Source organism: Pseudophryne corroboree, chromosome 1, assembly GCF_028390025.1.
Source record: "Pseudophryne corroboree isolate aPseCor3 chromosome 1, aPseCor3.hap2, whole genome shotgun sequence".
NCBI lineage: Eukaryota > Metazoa > Chordata > Amphibia > Anura > Myobatrachidae > Pseudophryne > Pseudophryne corroboree.
Genome location: NC_086444.1, coordinates 448,744,579 through 448,767,790, shown reverse-complemented (window position 1 = coordinate 448,767,790; position 23,212 = coordinate 448,744,579). Strand labels below are relative to the sequence as shown.

The 23,212-nt window shown below is 46.8% G+C and overlaps 1 protein-coding gene across 1 annotated transcript in view; it reads left to right on the top strand.

Annotated features, from left to right (window-relative positions):
- The first annotated feature begins 7,986 nt into the window (after window positions 1-7,986).
- The window catches only part of REM2 (RRAD and GEM like GTPase 2), a 28,262-nt gene continuing 13,036 nt past the window's right edge, over window positions 7,987-23,212 (top strand). Inside the window, exon 1 of the mRNA XM_063913571.1 lies at window positions 7,987-8,123. The gene's annotated coding sequence lies outside the window, so the exon portion shown is untranslated. The remainder of the gene's footprint in view (window positions 8,124-23,212) is intronic.

The following is a 23,212-nucleotide window of genomic DNA, read 5'->3' as shown; positions in this document are numbered from 1 at the left end:
TCTATTCCTTAATAATGCCACACACTGTTCCCCCAGTAATTCTACCACACACTGTCCCCCCAGTAATTGCACTCACTGCCCCCAATAATAATCCCTGCTGTTCACATCCCCCCCCCCTCCCCCCCAGTGATTCCAAACATTGCTTACATAAATAAATAAATTTTTTATTTTAAAATTAAAACCTGCAGCTGTAATGCTGTGATGGCAGCACGGATGGAGAAGCTGCAGTGGCCAGTGGACGGACGGGAGCTCCAGGCAGGAATGCGGCGTGGAGAGGCCAGTGAGCGGGCGAGCAGGCACTGCAGGCAGGAATGAGACGTGGCCAATTAGAGAGCTGCCGCCCGCCGCAATCAATACCCGGCTCGGGCAGCGCTGTGCAGTGTGCTCTTCCGCATGCATGACTCATAGGTCACGTACGCGGAAGTGCACACAGCACAGCACTGCCCGAGCCAGCTATTGATTGCGGCGGGCGCCGGCTATCTGGTTCTGTCTGGCGGGCAGCGGCGGGGAGCATCTCTGACTGGCGGCGCCACACCTAGATATCGCTCACAGCACACTAGTGTGCCGCGGCACAGCGGTTGAAAATCGCTGCTCTAGAAAGTGTGCACTCTGGAGCCACCACAGGAGAGACACCCTGGCCCTGGGGGACAGAGTTATTTTATTATGTATTTGAAGGTGGGACCCGGACCACTTGTCCAGAAGGTCCCACTGAAACGTCCTCACATGAAACCTGCCGAAGGGGATGGCCTCGTAGGTCACCACTATTTTCCCCAGTACTCGAGTGCATTGATGGACTGACACTCTTTTCGGTTTTAACAGGTCTCTTACCATGTTCTGGAGTTCCTGGGCTTTTTCCTTCGGGAGAAAAACCCTCTTTCGTTCTGTGTCCAGAATCATGCCTAAGAAAGACAGCCGAGTCGTTGGAACCAACTGCGACTTTGGCAGATTTAGAATCCATCCATGTTGCTGTAGCAGTCCCAGGGAGAGCGACACGCTTTTCTGCAACTGTTCCTTTGATCTCGCTTTTATCAGGAGATCGTCCAAGTACGGGATAATTGTGACTCCTTGCCTGCGTAGGAGCACCATCATTTCCGCCATTACCTTGGTGAACACCCTCGGGGCCGTGGAAAGCCCAAACGGCAACGTCTGAAACTGGTAATAACAGTCCTGTACAGCGAATCTCAGGTATGCCTGATGAGGAGGATATATGGGGACATGAAGGTATGCATCCTTTATGTCTAATGACACCATAAAATTCCCCCTTCCAGGCTGGAGATGACTGCCCTAAGCGATTCCATCTTGAACTTGAACCTTTTTAAGAACAGGTTCAGGGATTTTAGATTTAGAATGGGTCTGACCGAGCCATCCGGTTTCGGGACCACAAATAGGGTTGAATAGTACCCTTTCCCCTGTTGTGTTAGGGGAACCTTGATAATCACTTGCTGTTGACACAGCTTTTGAATTGCAGCTAAAATTATCTCCTTCTCTGGGGGAGAAGCTGGTAAAGCTGATTTGAAGTATCGACGAAGAGGCACGTCTTCGAATTCCAGCTTGTAGCCCTGGGATACAATTTCCATCGCCCAAGGATCCACGTCCGACTGAACCCTGACGTGGCTGAAGAGTCGAAGACGTGCCCCCACCGGTGCGGCCTCCCTCAGTGGAGCCCCAGCGTCATGCGGTGGATTTAGTAGAAGCCAGGGAGGACTTCTGTTCCTGGGAACTGGCCGTAGCAGGCATTCTTTTTCCTCTACCCTTACCTCTGGCGAGGAAGGAAGAGCCCCGACCTCTTCTGGACTTATGCGACTGAAAGGACTGCATCTGATTCTGTGGAGTTTTCTTTTGCTGTGGGGGAACATAAGGCAAAAAGGTAGATTTACCCGCAGTCGCTGTGGAAACTAGGTCCGCGAGACCTTCCCCAAATAAAACCTCACCCTTGTAAGGTAAAACTTCCATATGCCTCTTTGAGTCGGCATCACCCGTCCATTGGCGGGTCCACAGTGCCCGCCTAGCCGAGACCGCCATCGCGTTGGCCCTTGAACCTAGTAGTCCGACGTCTCTCTGAGCGTCTCTCATATATAAGACTGCGTCCTTGATGTGACCTAAGGTCAACAAAACGGTATCCCTATCTAGGGTATCAATATCAGCTGACAAGGTATCTATCCAAGCTGCTACCGCGCTACAGACCCAAGCCGATGCTATAGCCGGTCTGAGTAAAGCACCAGTATGTGTATAAATTGATTTTAAAGTCGTTTCCTGTCTGCGATCAGCAGGATCTTTCAGAGCTGCAGTGTCTGGGGACGGTAGCGCCACCTTTATGGATAAGCGCGTCAAAGCTTTGTCCACCCTGGGTGAGGATTCCCACCGTACCCTGTCCTGTGCCGGGAAAGGATACGCCATAAGAACTCTTTTGGGAATCTGCAGTTTTTTGTCTGGAGTTTCCCAAGCTTTTTCAAATAACGCGTTCAGCTCATGAGATGGGGGAAATGTTACCTCAGGTTTCTTTTCCTTAAACATGTGTACCCTCGTTTCAGGGACAGAGGGGTCATCTGTGATATGCAAAACATCTTTTATTGCAATAATTATATAATGAATACTTTTGGCCACCCTTGGGTGTAACCTTGCATCATCGTAGTCAACACTGGAGTCAGAATCCGTGTCGGTATCCGTGTCTGCTATTTGGGATAGGGGACGTTTTTGAGACCCTGAAGGGCCCTGTGACACCGTCAAAGCCATTTGACTCCCCGTATTATCCCTGGACTCTGCTTTGTCCAATCTCTTATGTAACAAGGTCACATTTGCATTTAAAACATTCCACATTCGACGGAGACACCACAATCATCTGCTCCACCTCCTCTCTAGAAGAGCCTTCCGCCTCAGACATGCCGACACAGGCGTGCCGACACCCCCCACACACACAGGGATTGTATATATGTAGTTGCTTCTGTATTTTATGAAAATGTACTTCATTATTTTCTGTACTATATTATGATATGTATCTGTTAAGCGCCTTGAGTCCTACTGGAGAAAGAGCACTATATAAATAAAATTATTATTATTATTATTATTATTATTATTATTATTATTATTATTATTATTATTATGTCGACAACGATTCAGTTATGTTGTCTAGATCTGTTTTGGTTTTTGTTTCTGCCTGTTCCCATGGTAACCCGGCTGTCCTGTATACGTAGCTATGGTGATGGGGAGCACGCATGGGGGAAGTGACGTAGGTTGACGTCACTACAGCCGTGCCACACGCGGCAGGGGCACAGGGTGATTAGCAGCCTTTAAAGGTAAGACTGTTTTGTATGTATTTGTAACCTGAGGAAAATGCCTTAACAATAAAACGGCATTGAAACGTTGTTTTACTAAACTGCCTATTTGAGAGATTTATTCAATAAGACACCAGGAGTGCTACGTTTGCTGGCTGTGCGTATATATATATATATATATATATATATATATGCAGGAATGGGTCGGCACTCGCGTTACTGTCCCACAGAAATGCTCCGGTGCCCTCCTTAAGTCAAAAAGACTCCAATATACTACCCACGAAGGCGGCACTCGCAAGACTTCCAATAGAAGAATAAAGAGACGGACAGCGTCTGTGTTTCAACGTTTCAGTCTAATGGACTTTTTTCAAGAACAAAAAACAACATGTGCAATCTTACCTTAAGTAGTGAATACCGTCCAGGCCGCCATGCCCGCCTTCCGGTCACCTCGAGTCCCCGTCCGATGATGTCACCGCGCTGGCCACTTTTGCTCACCACCGCCTTCAGTCCGGTCACCTGACCTCCTCACTCCTAGTGACCGCTTCCGGCGCTGGCTGCCTGGAACGCAGCACGTGACCCACCATCCGGAAGGGTAGAGGAAACCTGGTGGTAACTATGGTGACCTGTAAACGGGAAATAACAACACATTTCAAACATGACATGCTAGACTAAAATACAAGTGCATAAATCTCATATGTTAACCGAATTAAATCGTACAAAAGAGCAAATGTGAAAGTAGGAGTGTTGTGATTAAAATCTACCAGCCGAGCAATGTAAGATACAGCGGGCCAAATATACATAAACGCCCCTGTAATGGTATTGTGGGGGAAAAAAAGGAAAAAAGGAAAAAACGGCAGCTCACTGCCAGGTGAGGGAATGTAATAAAATGTGATTAAAAAGGTCATGTAAAAATACACGAATCCTGGTGCTACTTACTGTTAGAGTAATAAGATTATGTGCTAGCAAAAGCTAGAACGCAAAAGAAATCATTTTAATTAATTAAATGAAACTAATACTAGGGCGCTGGGCGTAAATGTGATTCATGCAGAAAATTACGCTGCTGCAGCAAAGATTGCCAAATGACTTCAATCCAGTGCTTCAAAAACCTAAAATTATCCAAAACCACACTCTTGAAATATAGTTTCCTGTGGATTTTAAACGGGTAAGAATAAGGGACCTAACGCCTGGACTTGTGCTATAATCTTGCTGACAGATGATGCGTGTGTGATTCAATGATGTCCAGGAGTTTCAAAAGATGTCAAAACTATAAAAAGCAGGAAAAAGACAACATCTCATTCAGTCCATGCGGTGTGACAGAGTTCATCCTGTGGATCCACCTGGCCTCCAATTGGAGTAGTTTTTTGTCTCGGTCACCACCACGGATGGAGGCAGGTACATGGTCAATTAATTTATACACTAAAGATGATAGAGAATGCTTCATTTCCTTGAAATGTCGGGCCACACCGCATGGACTGAATGAGATGTTGTCTTTTTCCTGCTTTTTATAGTTTTGACATCTTTTGAAACTCCTGGACATCATTGAATCACACACGCATCATCTGTCAGCAAGATTATAGCGCAAGTCCAGGCGTTAGATTCCTTATTCTTACCCGTTTAAAATCCACAGGAAACTATATTTCAAGAGTGTGGTTTTGGATCATTTTAGGTTTTTGAAGCACTGGATTGAAGTCATTTGGCAATCTTTGCTGCAGCAGCGTAATTTTCTGCATGAATCACATTTACGCCCAGCGCCCTAGTATTAGTTTCATTTAATTAATTAAAATGATTTCTTTTGCGTTCTAGCTTTTGCTAGCACATAATCTTATTACTCTAACAGTAAGTAGCACCAGGATTCGTGTATTTTTACATGACCTTTTTAATCACATTTTATTACATTCCCTCACCTGGCAGTGAGCTGCCATTTTTTCCTTTTTTCCTTTTTTTTCCACAATACCATTACAGGGGCGTTTATGTATATTTGGCCCGCTGTATCTTACATTGCTCGGTTGGTAGATTTTAATCACAACACTCCTACTTTCACATTTGCTCTTTTGTACGATTTAATTCGGTTAACATATGAGATTTATGCACTTTTATTTTAGTCTAGCATGTCATGTTTGAAATGTGTTGTTATTTCCCGTTTACAGGTCACCATAGTTACCACCAGGTTTCCTCTACCCTTCCGGATGGTGGGTCACGTGCTGCGTTCCAGGCAGCCAGCGCCGGAAGCGGTCACTAGGAGTGAGGAGGTCAGGTGACCGGACTGAAGGCGGTGGTGAGCAAAAGTGGCCAGCGCGGTGACATCATCGGACGGGGACTCGAGGTGACCGGAAGGCGGGCATGGCGGCCTAGACGGTATTCACTACTTAAGGTAAGATTGCACATGTTGTTTTTTGTTCTTGAAAAAAGTCCGTTAGACTGAAACGTTGAAACACAGACGCTGTCCGTCTCTTTATTCTTCTATTGGAAGCCTTGCGAGTGCCGCCTTCGTGGGTAGTATATATATATATATATATATATAGAGAGAGAGAGAGAGAGAGAGAGACAGTTCCCCAATAAGGCCCTTTGGAGAGACAGAGAGAGAGTATGCCAACACACACACCCAGCGCCAATAACACTGGAAACAAAATTCCCAGATAAACAGCGCTTTTATATATCATATAGATAAATCTATACACTCACTGCGCCTTACAAGTGCCCCCCCCCCTCTTTTTTGCCCTCTGTCACCGTGTTCAGCAGGGAGGAGTCCGGGGAGCCAGCTTCTGCAGTGTGCTTTGGAGAAAATGCCGCTGGTTAGTGCTGAGATCAAGCTCCGCCCTCTCAGCGGCGGGCTTCGGTCCCGCTCAAATTTATTTATACTGGTGGGGGATTATAAAATATACTGCCTCCGCAGCCTATATATTCATATGAGCCAGTCCTAGAGGTTTATTGCTGCCCAGGGCGCACCCATCAGTGCCTGCAGTGTGTGTAGTGTGTGGAAGCAATGCCGCGCAGCGTTACTGCTGCGCATTACCTCATAGAAGATCTGAAGTCTTCTGCCGCCTTTGTAGTCTTCTTTCTTCTTATACTCACCCGGCTTCTATCTTCCGGCACTGTGAGGAGGACGGCGGCGCGGCTCCGGGACGAACGGCGAGGGTGAGACCTGCGTTCTGACTCCCTCTGGAACTAATGGTGTCCAGTAGCCTAAGAAGCAGAGCCTATCATTTAAGTAGGTCTGCTTCTCTCTCCTCAGTCCCACGATGCAGGGAGCCTGTTGCCAGCAGTGTTCCCTGAAAATAAAAAACCTAACAAAATTCTTTTTTCAGAGAAACTCATGAGAGCTCCCCTGTAATGCACCCAGTCTCCTCTGGGCACAGGATCTAACTGAGGTCTAGAGGAGGGGCATAGAGGGAGGAGCCAGTGCACACCCATTCTAAAGTTCTTTATAGTGCCCATGTCTCCTGCGGAGCCCGTCTATACAGTGGCGCACCCAGGGTGGGTTTCCGAGTACCCAGAAACCCCCCTCCACTAAAAAAAAACTGCATGAGTATTATTAATGACTGTCTAGCGTCCTCTGCAGCCTGCTGTCTTCCTGGTGGCACTTGCAAGTGCAATAAAAGTTTACTTTATTTTAATTATAGTACATATATATCCATGTGCCTACATATATACACATGTATATACATACATACATATAAACACACACACACATATGATATATATATATACATGTGTATATATATGGGTACTGTATGTGTGTGTATATATATATATATATATATATATATGTATGCATGTTTAATATGCTATGTATATGTGTATATGGGTTCACTACGATCTCCCGGCGGCATACCGGCGCCGGGAGGCCGGCCGCCGGCTTACCAACAGTGTGGCGAGCGCAAATGAGCCCCTTGCGGGCTCGCTGTGCTCGCCACGCTACGCGCGCCACACTATTCTATTCTCCCTCCAGGGGGGTCGTGGACCCCCACGAGGGAGAATAAGTGTCGGTATGCCGGCGGTCAGGCTCCCGGCGCAGGTATGCTGGTCGCCGGGAGCCCGACCGCCGGCATACTGAAGACCACCCGTGTATATGTATGTGTGTGTGTATGTGTATATATATATATATATATATATATATATATAATGTGTGTGTGTAGATATATGTATATATATATATATATATATATATATGTGTAGATATATATATATATATATACACACACACACACACACACACACACACACACACAGACACACTAGTTTTACGGACCCAGCATATACTGGGTCACCTCAGTACCCACCCCCGTGATTGGCTCCGCCCAGTTCTGGAAACCCCCCCATGCAAATCCTGCGTTTGCCACTGCTATACACCATGGTCCTTACGGAGTCCCCAGCATCCTCTAGGACGTAAGAGAAATATAAGGAGCAGGATATAATGTCAGTGGGAGAAGCAATGGCGGTGTCTCTGCTGCCTAGTGCTGGGATAGGGCAGTGCTCTGAGGTTACGGTGTTAGTGCAGGGATGTAGCAGTGTGCGCAGCTGAGCCTATGCCCTGCCGGCAGCGCGCTGACACCTGCACCTGCGGGGGCCACAGCTGGCGGCTCGGCTCTACCCACACACGGATCAGAGCAGCGGCTTATAGAGCATCACGTGATGTGCAGAGAGGGAATCCCAGTGACATCACTGTCTCATTTACATATAGATCGTCACAAGAGGGAGGGACTCCCCAGCCCACGGTGTGTGTCTAGTGGGAGATATTTAAGGGGGCTGGGAGGGACGGAGCAGATGGAGCGGAGCATCTGTCACAGAGAGGACCCGGGCAGAGGAGGGAGAACAGGTGTCAGCGCCAGGTGATAACGCGGGAGGGTACAGGTAGGTGGCTCAGGCAGGCATCATTAGGAGCCCAGTGCGGATGTAGAGCGGTGCCAGCTGGCGGGGCACTGGGTGGCACGCTGTTTAATAATAAATGCGGCAGATATATATCTTCTGGTTTGGTTAAACAGTGGAACTTGATGCTGCGCTGCTTATTTGCAGGTGTTAATCAGTCTATTCCAATGAGTAGAATATACAAGAAGATGATGCAAAGAGCATGATGCACTCAGAGTCTGCAACTACAGCAATAATGGGTTAATTATATTTCCCAGTCTCTGCACAGCAGGCGATGTGGCCATTCATTAACCTGTCTGCCAGGGAAGTTTGTACGGCAGATGAGTCATATCTCATAGACTGTCTGCAAGGCTGTAGGTGGAATACCCTGCAGATAGTATTGGGGTCCCGTCCTGCTCTATCCCCCTCGCATAGGTCTCCACACTCACCATTATAATGGGCGATGGGCTGCAAGGCTGTAGGTGCAATAGCCTGCATATAGTATTGGGGTCCTGCTCTATGCCCCGCACAGTAGGGTCTCTACAGCCACCATTGCACGGTCTGTTTGGGGCGATAGAGGTGCAGGTCCCAATAGATGACAGATCATATGCTGTGGGGACTGTGCACATATTTTCCCACAGGTCGGCCAGGGTGGTATTCAGTATAACGTGGGCCACATACGTCTCTGTGACCGTGAATATGGCAGCTCTCTGTAACTGAACGTCAATCACTATTGTGCAGCCGTCTTCATCATTTTAGTGTTATCACCCCCTTGCAGATCAGTAATGGGACCTCTGCCCAGCCCATGAATCCCGGACAAGCCTGGTAGACCCGAGTGCTCACAACTTCTATTCACTTACCTCCTCCCCCCTCCCATCCATCTCCTGTCTCCCCCGTTAAAGGTCTGTCTGGCAGCGCTACAGGGAGGAGAGCGATGTCACATGCGCAGGGCACGTTGCCTTGGCATGTGTTATAAAGGGGCCTTGTGGGTGAGAACCTCTTCATGGGGCATCCATGGAAATGGTGATACATCCCATATGGAATAAATACCGCGGAACAGCGGAATCCTTCTATGAAAATCTGACATTATAATGGAAAGTTTCTGTACATGCAGAGTCCGGCTATTCTGTAAGAAGGGTTCTACTCCACAGGTTCTCAAACTCGGTCCTCAGGACCCCACACGGTGCATGTTTTGCAGGTCTCCTTACAGAATCGCAAGTGAAATAATGAACTCCACCTGTGGACCTTTTAAAATGTGTCAGTGAGTAATTAATACACCTGTGCACCTGCGGGGTTACCTGCAAAACATGCACTGTGTGGGGTCCTGAGGACCGAGTTTGAGAACCTGTGTTCTGCTCCATCGCTCAGCAGTATGCTGTACTGTTACAAGTTTCTATATGATTAGTTTGCTCGTTTGTGCCTAGAGACATGAATGGCATTATGCTAATGACACTGATCTGCAGAAAACCTCACTTATAAAACTAATAGCAACACAAATCATTCATAATGAATCTTCTATGCCCCAATAATGGGATTTTGTTCATGCGGATAATTTACTTTTAGCATTGCCAGTACCCCATTACTTGTACTGCTGGGAGTGACAGAAGCATCTGTAAAATGTATGTGCATTACAAACAAATGTGGTAAATAACCAAAAACCCTGGCAAGTTATTGTACTTCCAATACCCAATGAGACAACCACAAATATAGACACCCCAATATTGATAGGATTTGCTAGGGGTAATCTCTGTTTGTCCTGGTTACTGATTGAAGATCATCCTGGATTAGAGAGAAGTGTGATTATATAACTGCTGGTAATAAAGTAACTGGGAGAGGTGGGGATATGTGCCACCATGTAGGTTACTGAATGAGCAATTCTGACAGGCCTCAGTAAAATTCCAAATATTGAATAATAATAGATCATCTTCTGTTAAAGGAACACTATAGCATAAAAATAAGAATACTAACATTTTTATTAGCGCAAAATAAACCTTATTCATTTGTAGTTTATTCCAATTTGAGGCTAATAAAAGTTCTACACTCCCAGCAGAACTGAAGGTAAATTCTGACCTTACTGGCTGCTGTACTCGCGTTACTGCTAGAATTCTTTTTTTTATATTATTTATTTATTTAAAGCATCCGGTAAAAAGTACATACGCAATGCATGCATACAGGAGAAAGAATAATGATACAAGTATATATCATTATATCATATCTATATATCAGGCACAACATCAGATATAATAATATCACAGTACAATTGGCACAATAAAACAAAATATATAAACAAATGTGTAAGGCAATTGTGCAAAATAAACAACAAGTTGTAATAAAGTTACATCAAATACAGAAAAAATGTCAGGCAGGTGTGTGCGGTAAACCCCAAGGCAACAAGAGGGCCAGCGTTATTAGGAGAAGGAAAGCGGATCTTCCTGGAGAAGAAGCACATTGTGAACTGGAAACATTTAGGAATTTATTCCTGGATATGAGGATACCATATATCAATAAAGCTTTCACATGTGTCAAACATTTGCTGTACACCATTTTTTATTTTGGAGTGAAGCCTCCACCCGTTCTATTTGAAAAACGTAAAACGGTTTTGTTTGAAATAAAGGTGTGATAGGTGGGAAGCATGTATCCACACTAGACCAGTTTTCCATAGATATGAGCGATTACAACGGATGCACTCTTTAAAGCAGGTTGTCAGTCATCCATGCATGCAGCTCAGTCCCCTCAATCCCAGCAGAGCAGATCGTTCAACGTTCAGATCGTTTGTAACAAACTTCATAGGCCCTACACACTGGGTGATATGAGTGAAAGATATGAACGATCTCTATCATTAATGAACGAGATACCGTTCATATCTTTCAGTGTGGAGGCACCAGCGATGAACAATGTGCGGCCCCGCGCTTGTTCATCGCTGGTGCCCTGTCGCTTGTGCATGCAGGCCAACATGGACGCTCTCGTCCATATTTGCCTGCACTGCTATGGAGCCGGGTGACGGTGAGAGTGAAGAAACTTCACTCTCCCCGTCACTGCGCCCCCGCCGCCGGGATGTCCGTCGGTCGTATCCGCCATCGGCAGCTCGGCGGTGGATCGCGCAGTGTGTACACTCAATCTCGTTTGTCAGAGAGTTCAAGGGAAATTGGTCATCTTCCACAGTGTTCATCTTTCACATTGTTCAAGTCTTCCAGTTTGTATGGGCCTTTAAAACTCTTAAGGTGGGTACACACTTAGCGCTATAGTAAACTAAATCGCTCATTTTCCCCCTCCTGAGTGATATAGTTTACTACATCGTCCAGTGTGTATGCAGCTGATAATGAGCGATGTGCGTCCCCGCGGGTCGTTAACGACCCTCAGTCTCGGCGATGCATGCAGCTCAATTTGGACTCATCGTCCAAAGCTGCATTCTCCGGCCAGCTGCAGGATGACATCACTGTGCAATGTGTATGCCCGCAGTCGGGCTGCCCGGCCCGGGAGGGGAAGCACTAGGCAATGTCGCTCACCAAGCACATCACCTAGTGTGTACCCACCTTCAAGCTGGGTACACACTGGAGTGATGTCACTCCAAAAACGCCATTTTGGAGCGACATATTGCTCACATCACTCAGTGTGTTCCCATGACTGCACGCTCCCGCGGTCGCATGCTGCATATGCTTGGTTTGATGTGCTGGACATCAAACCAAGCATCTGTCGATAGTGTCCTGTGTTGTTACTAAAAGACAGAACATGGTAATTCTGTCCTTCATTAAAGTCGCCCCAGTGTGTAGGGGCAATTCTGGCTCACGGGGATTCGTTCCTATGTCTTATGTCGCGCCAGCGTGTACCCAACCTAATGACAGTTATCCTATGAGTGCGGGAGCTTTTAAAAAAAAAAAAAAAATAAGATTTTACTCACCGGTAAATCTATTTCTCGTAGTCCGTAGTGGATGCTGGGAACTCCGAAAGGACCATGGGGGATAGCGGCTCCGCAGGAGACTGGGCACAACTAAAGAAAGCTTTAGGTCACCTGGTGTGCACTGGCTCCTCCCACTATGACCCTCCTCCAAGCCTCAGTTAGGATACTGTGCCCGGAAGAGCTGACACAATAAGGAAGGGTTTTGAATCCCGGGTAAGACTCATACCAGCCACACCAATCACACCGTATAACTCGTGACACTATACCCAGTTAACAGTATGAAAACACTGAGCCTCTCAACAGATGGCTCAACAATAACCCTTTTGTTAACAATAACTATGTACAAGTATTGCAGACAATCCGCACTTGGGATGGGCGCCCAGCATCCACTACGGACTACGAGAAATAGATTTACCGGTGAGTAAAATCTTATTTTCTCTAACGTCCTAGTGGATGCTGGGAACTCCGAAAGGACCATGGGGATTATACCAAAGCTCCCAAACGGGCGGGAGAGTGCGGATGACTCTGCAGCACCGAATGAGAGAACTCAAGGTCCTCCTCAGCCAGGGTATCAAATTTGTAGAATTTTGCAAACGTGTTTGCCCCTGACCAAGTAGCAGCTCGGCAAAGTTGTAAAGCCGAGACCCCTCGGGCAGCCGCCCAAGATGAGCCCAACTTCCTTGTGGAATGGGCTTTTACAGATTTAGGATGCGGCAGTCCAGCTGCAGAATGCGCCATCTGAATTGTGCTACAAATCCAGCGATCAATAGTCTGCTTAGAAGCAGGAGCACCCAGTTTGTTGGGTGCATACAGGATAAATAGCGAGTCAGTTTTCCTGACTCTAGCCGTCCTGGAAACATACATTTTCAAGGCCCTGACTACGTCCAGTAACTTGGAATCCTCCAAGTCCCTAGTAGCCGCAGGCACCACAATAGGTTGGTTCAAGTGAAAAGCTGATACCACCTTAGGGAGAAACTGGGGACGAGTCCTCAATTCCGCCCTATCCATATGGAAAATCAGATAAGGGCTTTTACATGACAAAGCCGCCAATTCTGACACACGCCTGGCCGAAGCCAAGGCCAATAACATGACCACTTTCCACGTGAGATATTTTAGATCCACGGTTTTAAGTGGTTCAAACCAATGTGATTTTAAAAACCTCAACACCACGTTGAGATCCCAAGGTGCCACTGGAGGCACAAAAGGGGCTGAATATGCAGCACTCCCTTTACAAAAGTCTGAACTTCAGGCAGTGAAGCCAGTTCTTTCTGAAAGAAAATCGACAGAGCCGAAATCTGGACCTTAATGGAACACAATTTTAGGCCCATAGTCACTCCTGACTGTAGGAAGTGCAGAAATCGACCCAGCTGAAATTCCTCCATTGGGGCCTTCCTGGCCTCACACCACGCAACATATTTTTGCCAAATACGGTGATAATGGTTTGCGGTTACTTCTTTCCTAGCTTTAATCAGCGTAGGAATTACTTCCTCCGGAATGCCCTTTTCCTTTAGGATCTGGTGTTCAACCGCCATGCCGTCAAACGCAGTCGCGGTAAGTCTTGGAACAGACAGGGCCCCTGCTGTAGCAGATCCTGTCTGAGCGGTAGAGGCCATGGGTCCTCTGATATAATTTCTTGAAGTTCTGGGTACCAAGCTCTTCTTGGCCAATCCGGAACCACGAGTATCGTTCTTACTCCTCGCCTTCTTATTATTCTCAGTACCTTTGGTATGAGAGGCAGAGGGGGGAACACATAAACCGACTGGTACACCCACGGTGTCACTAGAGCGTCCACAGCTATTGCCTGAGGGTCTCTTGACCTGGCGCAATATTTACCTAGTTTTTTGTTTAAGCGGGACGCCATCATGTCCACCTGTGGCCTTTCCCAACGGTTTACAATCAGTTGGAAGACTTCTGGATGAAGTCCCCACTCTCCCGGGTGTAGATCGTGTCTGCTGAGGAAGTCTGCTTCCCAGTTATCCACTCCCGGAATGAACACTGCTGACAGTGCTAACACGTGATTTTCCGCCCATCGGAGAATCCTTGTGGCTTCTGCCATCGCCATCCTGCTTCTTGTGCCGCCCTGTCGGTTTACATGGGCGACTGCCGTGATGTTGTCTGATTGGATCAGTACCGGCTGGTTTTGAAGCAGAGGCCTTGCCTGACTCAGGGCATTGTAAATGGCCCTCAGTTCCAGAATAATTATGTGTAGGGAAGTCTCCTGACTTGACCAAAGTCCCTGGAAGTTTCTTCCCTGTGTGACTGCCCCCCAGCCGCAAAGGCTGGCATCCGTGGTCACCAGGACCCAGTCCTGTATGCCGAACCTGCGGCCCTCTTGAAGATGGGCACTCTGCAGCCACCACAGTAGCGATACCCTGGTCCTTGGAGACAGGGTTATCAGCCGATGCATCTGAAGATGCGATCCGGACCACTTGTCCAACAGGTCCCACTGAAAAGTTCTTGCATGGAACCTGCCGAATGGGATTGCTTCGTAGGAAGCTACCATTTTTCCCAGGACTCGCGTGCAATGATGCACCGATACCTGTTTCGGCTTCAGGAGGTCTCTGACTAGAGATGACAGCTCCTTGGCTTTCTCCTCCGGGAGAAACCCTTTTTTCTGGTCTGTGTCCAGAACCATCCCCAGGAACAGTAGACGTGTCGTAGGAACCAGCTGTGACTTTGGAATGTTTAGAATCCAACCGTGCTGTTGTAGCACTTTCCGAGATAGTGCTACCCCGACTAACAACTGCTCCTTGGACCTCGCCTTTATAAGGAGATCGTCCAAGTACGGGATAATTAAAACTCCCTTTTTTCGAAGGAGTATCATAATTTCGGCCATTACCTTGGTAAACACCCTCGGTGCCGTGTACAGTCCAAACGGCAGTGTCTGGACTTGGTAATGGCAATCCCGTACCACAAATCTGAGGTACTCCTGGTGAGGATGGTAAATGGGGACATTCAGGTAAGCATCCTTGATGTCCAGGGATACCATGTAATCCCCCTCGTCCAGGCTTGCAATAACCACCCTGAGCGATTCCATCTTGAACTTGAATTTTTTATGTATGTGTTCAAGGATTTTAAATATAAAATGGGTCACCCCGAACCGTGCGGTTTCGGTACCCCAAACAGTGTGGAATAGTAACCCCGTCCTTGTTGAAGTAGGGGCACCTTGACTATCACCTGCTGGGAATACAGCTTGTGAATTGCCTCTAGCACAGCCTCCCTGCCTGAGGGAGTTGTCGGCAAGGCAGATTTGAGGAAACGGCGGGGGGAAGACATCTCGAATTCCAGCTTGTACCCCTGAGATACTACTTGAAGGAAACAGGGATCCACCTGTGAGCGAGCCCACTGATCGCTGAAATTTTTGAGGCGGCCCCCCACCGTACCTGGCTACGCCTGTGGAGCCCCCGCGTCATGCGGTGGACTCAGAGGAAGCAGTAGAAGAATTTTGATTTTGGGAACTGGCTGACTGGTGCAGCTTTTTCCCTCTTCCCTTGTCTCTATGCAGAAAGGAAGCGCCTTTGACCCGCTTGCTTTTCTGAAGCCGAAAGGACTGTACCTGATAATACAGTGCTTTCTTTGTCTGTGAGGAAACCTGAGGTAAAAAAAAAATTTCCCAGCTGTTGCTGTGGATACGAGGTCCCAGAGACCATCCCCAAATAATTCCTCACCCTTATAAGGCAGAATCTCTATGCGCCTTTTAAAGTCAGGATCACCTGTCCAGTGACAGGTCTCTAACACCCTCCTGACAGAATGGACATTACATTAATTTTGGATGCCAGCCGGCAAAATATCCCTCTGTGCATCCCTCATATATAAGACGACGTCTTTAATATTAGCAAACTAGTATCCCTGTTTGACAGGGTCACCGACCACGCTGCAGCAGCACGATCTGCAGGTCTCAGTCTAGTACCTGAGTGTGTAAATACAGACTTCAGGATAGCCTCCTGCTTTTTATCAACAGGTACCTTCAAAGTGGCCGTATCCTAAGACGGCAGTGCCACCTTTTTTGACAACCGTGTGAGCGCCTTATCCACCCTAGGGGATATCTCCCAGCGTAACTTATCCTCTGGCGGGAAAGGGTACGCCATCAGTAACTTTTTAGAAATTAGCAGTTTCTTATCGGGGGAACCCACGCTTTTTCACACACTTCATTCACTCATCTGATGGGGGAACAAAACACTGCCTGCTTTTTCTCCCCAAACATAAAACCCATTTTTAGAGGTACTTGGGTTAATGTCAGAAATGTGTAACACATTTTTTATTGCCGGGATCAAGTCACGGATGTTCCTAGTGGATTGTGTATATGTCTCAACCTTGTCGACACTGGAGTCAGACTCCGTGTCGACATCTGTGTCTGCCATCTGAGGGAGCGGGCGTTTGAGCCCCTGATGGCCTTTGAGACGCCTGGGCAGGCGCGGGCTGAGAAGCCGTCTGTCCCACAGCTGTTACGTCATCCAGCCTTTTATGTAAGGAGTTGACACTGTCGGTTAATACCTTCCACCTATCCATCCACTCTGGTGTCGGCCCCACAGGGGCCGACATCACATTTATCGGCATCTGCTCCGTCACCACATAAGCCTCCTCATCAAACATGTCGACACAGCCGTACCGACACACCGCACACACACAGGAAATGCTCTGACTGAGGACAGGACCCCACAAAGCCCTTTGGGGAGACAGAGAGAGAGTATGCCAGCGCACACCAGAGCGCTATATAATGTGGGGATTAACACTATAACTGAGTGAATTTTCCCCAATAGCTGCTTGTATATACAATATTGCGCCTAAATTTAGTGCCCCCCCTCTCTCTTTTTAACCCTTTGAGCCTGAAAACTACAGGGGAGAGCCTGGGGAGCTGTCTTCCAGCTGGACTGTGAAGAGAAAATGGCGCCAGTGTGCTGAGAGAGATAGCTCCGCCCCTTTTTCGCTGACCTTTCTCCCGCTTTTTTAAGGATTCTGGCAGGGGTATTTATCACATATATAGCCTCTGGGACTATATATTGTGATTATTTTGCCAGCCAAGGTCTTATTATTGCTGCTCAGGGCGCCCCCCCCCCCCCCCCCAGCGCCCTGCACCCTCAGTGACCGGAGTGTGAAGTGTGTATGAGGAGCAATGGCGCACAGCTGCAGTGCTGTGCGCTACCTTGGTGAAGACTTATGTCTTCTGCCGCCGATTTTCCGGACCTCTTCTTGCTTCTGGCTCTGTAAGGGGGACGGCGGCGCGGCTCCGGGACCGAACACCAAGGACGGGCCTGCGGTCGATCCCTCTGGAGCTAATGGTGTCCAGTAGCCTAAGAAGCCCAAGCTAGCTGCAAGCAGGTAGGTTCGCTTCTTCTCCCCTTAGTCCCTCGGTGCAGTGAGCCTGTTGCCAGCAGGACTCACTGTAAAATAAAAAACCTAACATATACTTTCTTTCTAGAAGCTCAGGAGAGCCCCTAGTGTGCATCCAGCTCGGCCGGGCACAAAGATCTAACTGAGGCTTGGAGGAGGGTCATAGTGGGAGGAGCCAGTGCACACCAGGTGACCTAAAGCTTTCTTTAGTTGTGCCCAGTCTTCTGCGGAGCCGCTATCCCCCATGGTCCTTTCGGAGTTCCCAGCATCCACTAGGACGTTAGAGAAAATTATTATCTTCTTGTGAGATATTAAACAAGGGTGTGGTATGAAAAATCAATATTCAGAATGTCGACACCAAAATGTTGACTTGGGCTTTATGTTGAAATTTTAAATGTTGACACCAAAAATGTTGACACATCATTTCTTGTATATGTAAGCCTAACCCTAAACCTAAATATAACACCAAAATGTACTGTCGACATTTTGGTGTCCTCATGTAAAATGTCAACAAATTGAACATGTTTACATTTGTGAATGTCGGCATTTTACATATCAACTGAACATGCATGTTAACTTTCTGGTGTCGACATTCTGACCAGATATTATTAAGAAAGGGAATGCAGTTAAAATGCTGCCCGACGGGATCCCGACGGTCGAAATACCGACACAGGAATCCTGACGATGGCATAAACCCAGCGTTGAAATACCGACGGAGGTCGGGATGCCAGCATCAAAATACCGACAACCAGAATCCCGATTGTAGTTCCAGCCGGACGCGCTCACGTCCAGTCATGGGGGAGGGTAGGTTTAGGCACTAGTATGGGGGGTTAGGGTTAGGTAGGATGTAGGGACGAGGTTAGGGCTAGGTACTGGGCAGGGAGGGGTAGGTTCAGGCACTTAGAAAGGGAGGATAGTGTTGTGAAAAAAATCAACGTGGACAGTTGTGGTCAGATTCAGAGTTTATATTGATAATGGCAGAGCAAGATTACAATAAAGTGACAGTCAGCATGCACTTACAAGTAATTACAAGGGAGCTCCATCTGCCTCTCGAACATGGCATAGTTGGCCCCTAATATTGCATATTACAAAGAATTACTCCACCCAAGCTTGGACCAATCACAGCAGGCCTTGAGGCCCGTTCCTCCTTATCGAACACCATCTGGTCCTGGGTGGGCACATGACACAAATCAGCAAGACTAGGGTGACTTAGCAAGTTCTTGTCACGAACCTACATTCTTTGGCAGAAAAACATCTTACATAATAATGTCTGTTAAGTATTACATGATATTAAAAAGAATAGATTCTATACATTGCTTAAATTTCCTTAACAATTCTCACCCTTTTGATAATTTTATTATCACACATATATAAAAACATAAACTAAAAGGTAACAATGGCAGTACTACTAATGCTAAGAAGGTGGTGTGACTGTGACTGGGGATGATATAGCCACAGACGCACCTGGGCCTACCCTGACTCTGTTGCCACACCCCGCAGTCAATTGGTACCTGCAGGTCAAAGTCTTGTCCTTTAGCAGCCGCTTTTCCCGGGCGAATTAGGTCCACCCAGTACTCTGATGCCCCCAGGTTTTATTATGTGACAAAGTACCAATTGAGACAGGATGTACGCAAGAGGAAGAACTGACTAAGTACTGCCTCGCGGTTGCTATTCTGCTAAGCATTCACACACCTTTATTGAAGCATTCACACACCTATCTATCTAGCTGTAAGAATAATAACAGCAGCCAGAGGTGCACTAGGGCACAGAGACCACTCGGTGAATTCGCTGGAATCGGAATGACTGACTCGTCGAAATCACTTCTCGGGATAAACTCCCTCTGGGGTGGTGTCCAAACTGTCGAAGTACACCTGCGGGACCCTCTTTCAGAGATGATGTCTTCCACCCAACTCTTACAACAACTGAGGGGTCTCTCAGAAGAGATGGGCAGTTGGGCTGGGCCATCAGACGGTCATCTCTGTGGCTGTTATCATTCTTCCTATTAGGCGAGCGAATCCACATTTTTCCTGAAATGAGAAATACAGCACATTAATAATTTCCAAGCGATCAAAAGAAATACAATCAATCCTATCACTACCACTATGGGTTTCATTAAATCTGATAATAGATTGTTAAACCATGCACCAATTGTCCCCATCCAGGAGAAGGGATTCCATCCCTCCTTGGATATGTCTCTAGCTTGTTTCTGTAATTCCTTTACTTTATTCATGTGGTCTTCTATGGGGTCATGTGAGTCCTCAATCCAGGTACAACATTCCTCCCATATAACAGCACACGTTCCTCCCTCCATAGCTAACAAGTAAATGAGAGCCATCCTATTTTGTAGGGTCACCTTCCTAATTTGAGCCATTTCTTCATTGATAGCATGGATGGCACTTGTGGTCTCATTAATTATCCCATCCATAATATTTGCATATTTATTTAACTTATTTGCTAATTCAATTCCCCAGCCTGTCCAGGCAGGGAACCACATCCAGGCTTTATCTGCTGCAGTAAACAATTCTCTCTTGTATCTAGTCTCTCTAGGGCCTGTTTCTATCATATTGGTAAAAGAGATGTTCTCACGCTGTCTTATGGCTGGCACAACTCTTCCTATAGTGCAATTCCCCCAAGCTCCCATAGGAAGCCATGAGTAGGCCCTATTTCCACAAATATAGTATAGGCCTTGCTTCAGCACCCTAGGGATTATTTTACCATGGTTTCCCAACCAGCTCTGAAACCATACCATATTATTGTGCACTTGGGTCTTACAATCCCAATCATTCTCATCCATCTGGTTAGGACAGGCACACCTAGGGGCACAAAGAGCTTTCATTTTTGCACACCAACATTGATTGTTACAGTTACCGTTCACCTTGTCACATAACTTTTCATTGTATTCCATGTTAAACACTAAGGCAGCATTTTCACAATTTGTTTCTCCAACGTATACCTTAGGTAAGTTGACTAGGTGACCTTTTAGTTCGGCCACGTGGTTAATAAACATAGGCCCTATACACATAGTGGGCGGAGAGATTATACCAGCAATTTCTAAATATATTCCTAGGTCTGAAAGAGCATTGTGAGCAGTGTGATTTGTCTATTTCAACATTATAGCTATAATCTGTGAGGTTAAGATCATTCATCGAGATAGGGATACCAATCAAAGGGATTCCTTTATGGTTAGCAGGAACATAAGAACAGATCCAACAGTCAGTGGCGTTCAGCTCCTTAGCTGTCTGCTGATATAGAGTTCTTTTGCTTTTCTCCTTTCACCTGCACACACTGATATAAAGCACAAACAAGCAGGCAGAAAAACAAGCGTATCTTAACAGTCCATTCAGTTCTCTTCTCCCCGGGGGGCCCATGCTTTTAGGACCAGTTTGCATCATTGACCTGAAAGTTAATTTTCTTACAGTGAGAAGCGTACTTTCCTCTCCACCTTGACGGAGGTCACTGTGGTCAATAGCACCTGGTATGGGCCATCAAATCGGGGTTCCAGATGTGTCTTGTGGATCTGGTAAAGAAGAAAACACTTTGCCATGCAAATTAGTCAGTGGCTTATGAAGCTGAACAACGTAGTCAGTAAGAGAAGCGTACTGTCCATGTAATTTGAGTGGCAGCCTGCCAAACAGTATCTCGAATGCTGAAAGTCCATGTTATCCCTTTGGGGTATACCTCATTGCAAAAGGATCTACTGGTAAATCTTGTACCCATGTAAGTTTTGTTTGCTCACAGATCTTAGACATTTTTAATACGCTATTTGCTCTCTCAACCGTTTCATGTAGGCCATACCTGCACACAAATTCAGATATCAATTTCTTTGCTGTTACTGCAGCCGTTACCTTGGCAACAGGCCACGCCTCTATCTACAAGGAGAACATAACCATTCTGTTGTAAAGTATTTCAAACACTGTGCAAACCAAAATCTAGCAATCATATCAATCATTCCCCCTTTGGAAACATATGAAGGGAGATGTGCACTCAATCGACCATCCTCATGTTTCCAAACAATATTTATTTATTTGCAACCTGCCTTCCCCCATATACCAAGTGTTTGGGGACCTGCCTGAATTGACATACTTTCTCTCTTGAGAACACGGGCTGCTCCACTGTCCACCAGATACTCCACTGAGTAAAAAGGCATTTCAGAGAGGGTCAAGTGGACAAAAGCATAACCCCCCTACTCTCCGAGTGTTAGGAAACGAGTACAATGTTACAAATTGAGACCCTGGAACTCTGTGGAATGTGTGACAACTGGGGAGTTCCAGTACTCATGAGTGGAGCTAGAGTCAGTATGAATGGCCGCAGCAAGACCTTTTCTAACCCAAACTCCATTACTCCTCCCAGTGGTCAGATGGTGCCTGAGGTGCTAGTCTTCTGCCCAAGGCAGCCGCGTTTGAATGGGCGAATTAGGTTCGCCCAAACTCCGATGTCCTCCCGTCTTACAAGGTTACAAGGCACCACCTGAGACTGCGAGTGAGGGGAAACTAGCTACAGCTAAGGAGACTATAACATGAGAACTAAACAAACAAGTTATGTGCGGCGCTGCCGCCAGTACAAAAACACAAAACTAAGGCTAGTGGGAAGACCCACAAAATATGACACTGTAGTTACCAGGCTAGTAAACAAAAGTATAGCACTCTAAAGTACATAAGAAATCCTGACATACAAACAGAAATATAACATACAATACATGAACCGAATGCAAACAGGAATGAACCACTGCTGTGGCTCATAACACCAAGATGACTGGTAACACTGGAAGCCCTCCCTGTCGGGCGCTATCCTGCCCCCCTTTTTGGAGCTGGACAATTTCTTACAATGTGGCCCTGTTTCACACAATTGTAGCACTTCACATTTCTGGACTCCCAATTGTTCCTCCCCCTAAACTTACCCCTCTGGGGGTTGCTGGTGTGTCAACTACCATCACCCTCTGGACCATTTTCTCCTGTACCTCCTGTATATTTCTCTGTCTTGAGCTGGCTAAACTGACTTGTACCAGGCATGAACTGCTCTCTAACAAGTTAGGCTGAGGCTTGAGGCAAGCGATATTCCTCAGCCCTTTCATCTCTCTCACCTTGGGTTGTTTTGGGAGTGATGACAAGCTCACCTTCCACTCCACACAAAACCCTTCCTCCCCCTCTTTCTCATCTGACTGTACCTCCCCTCCTTGCTGATTTGCCCCCCCTGTTCTTGTTTCTGATGTAAAAAAAATGCTTTGGGCTTTTTGCTGTCTTTTATAAGATTCTACCATCCACCTACTCCAAGCTGCCTATTCATTTGGCTCAGTGAATTTTGTTTTATTTTTTGTAGAGGGTTGCCCAGCGGGATAATTCAAAGGTTCCCTCTTTTGGGATCCCACAATCCATCCCCCTAGTCAGCCTGCCCCACTTAGGTAAATGCCGGCTGACCCATTTGCCATATTTCTTACTCACCTCCTCCTGTGGGGTACGAGGAGTCTCAGGACGTCCATTACTCTGATTTGGTGATCAGCCAAATCCACGTTTGCTGTGACTGTTTCCCATAGCCCGGCTATGGTGGAGGGGACTCTTGCACCCCTCTCTCAGTGTTTCACAGCACTATATTCTATGGCTATTGGCTGTTAGGGGAAGTCCCACACAGCGAATCCCCGCTTTTGGTCCCTCCAAATTTTCCAACAGAGCCAAATGAAAATCAGCAAGGCGAAGATGCCAAACAATATTTGCCCTCTAATGTCCTCTAGGTTAAACCATGCAAGTAAGGGATTATCTAAGTAAGAAGTATGATTTTTCATGAGACACAGAGAGACGCCAGTCTGCAGCTTCAGGACACGCCCTTCAGTGTAGCGAGAAGCAGACTCAAACCAGTGTACACAGAGCTGTCA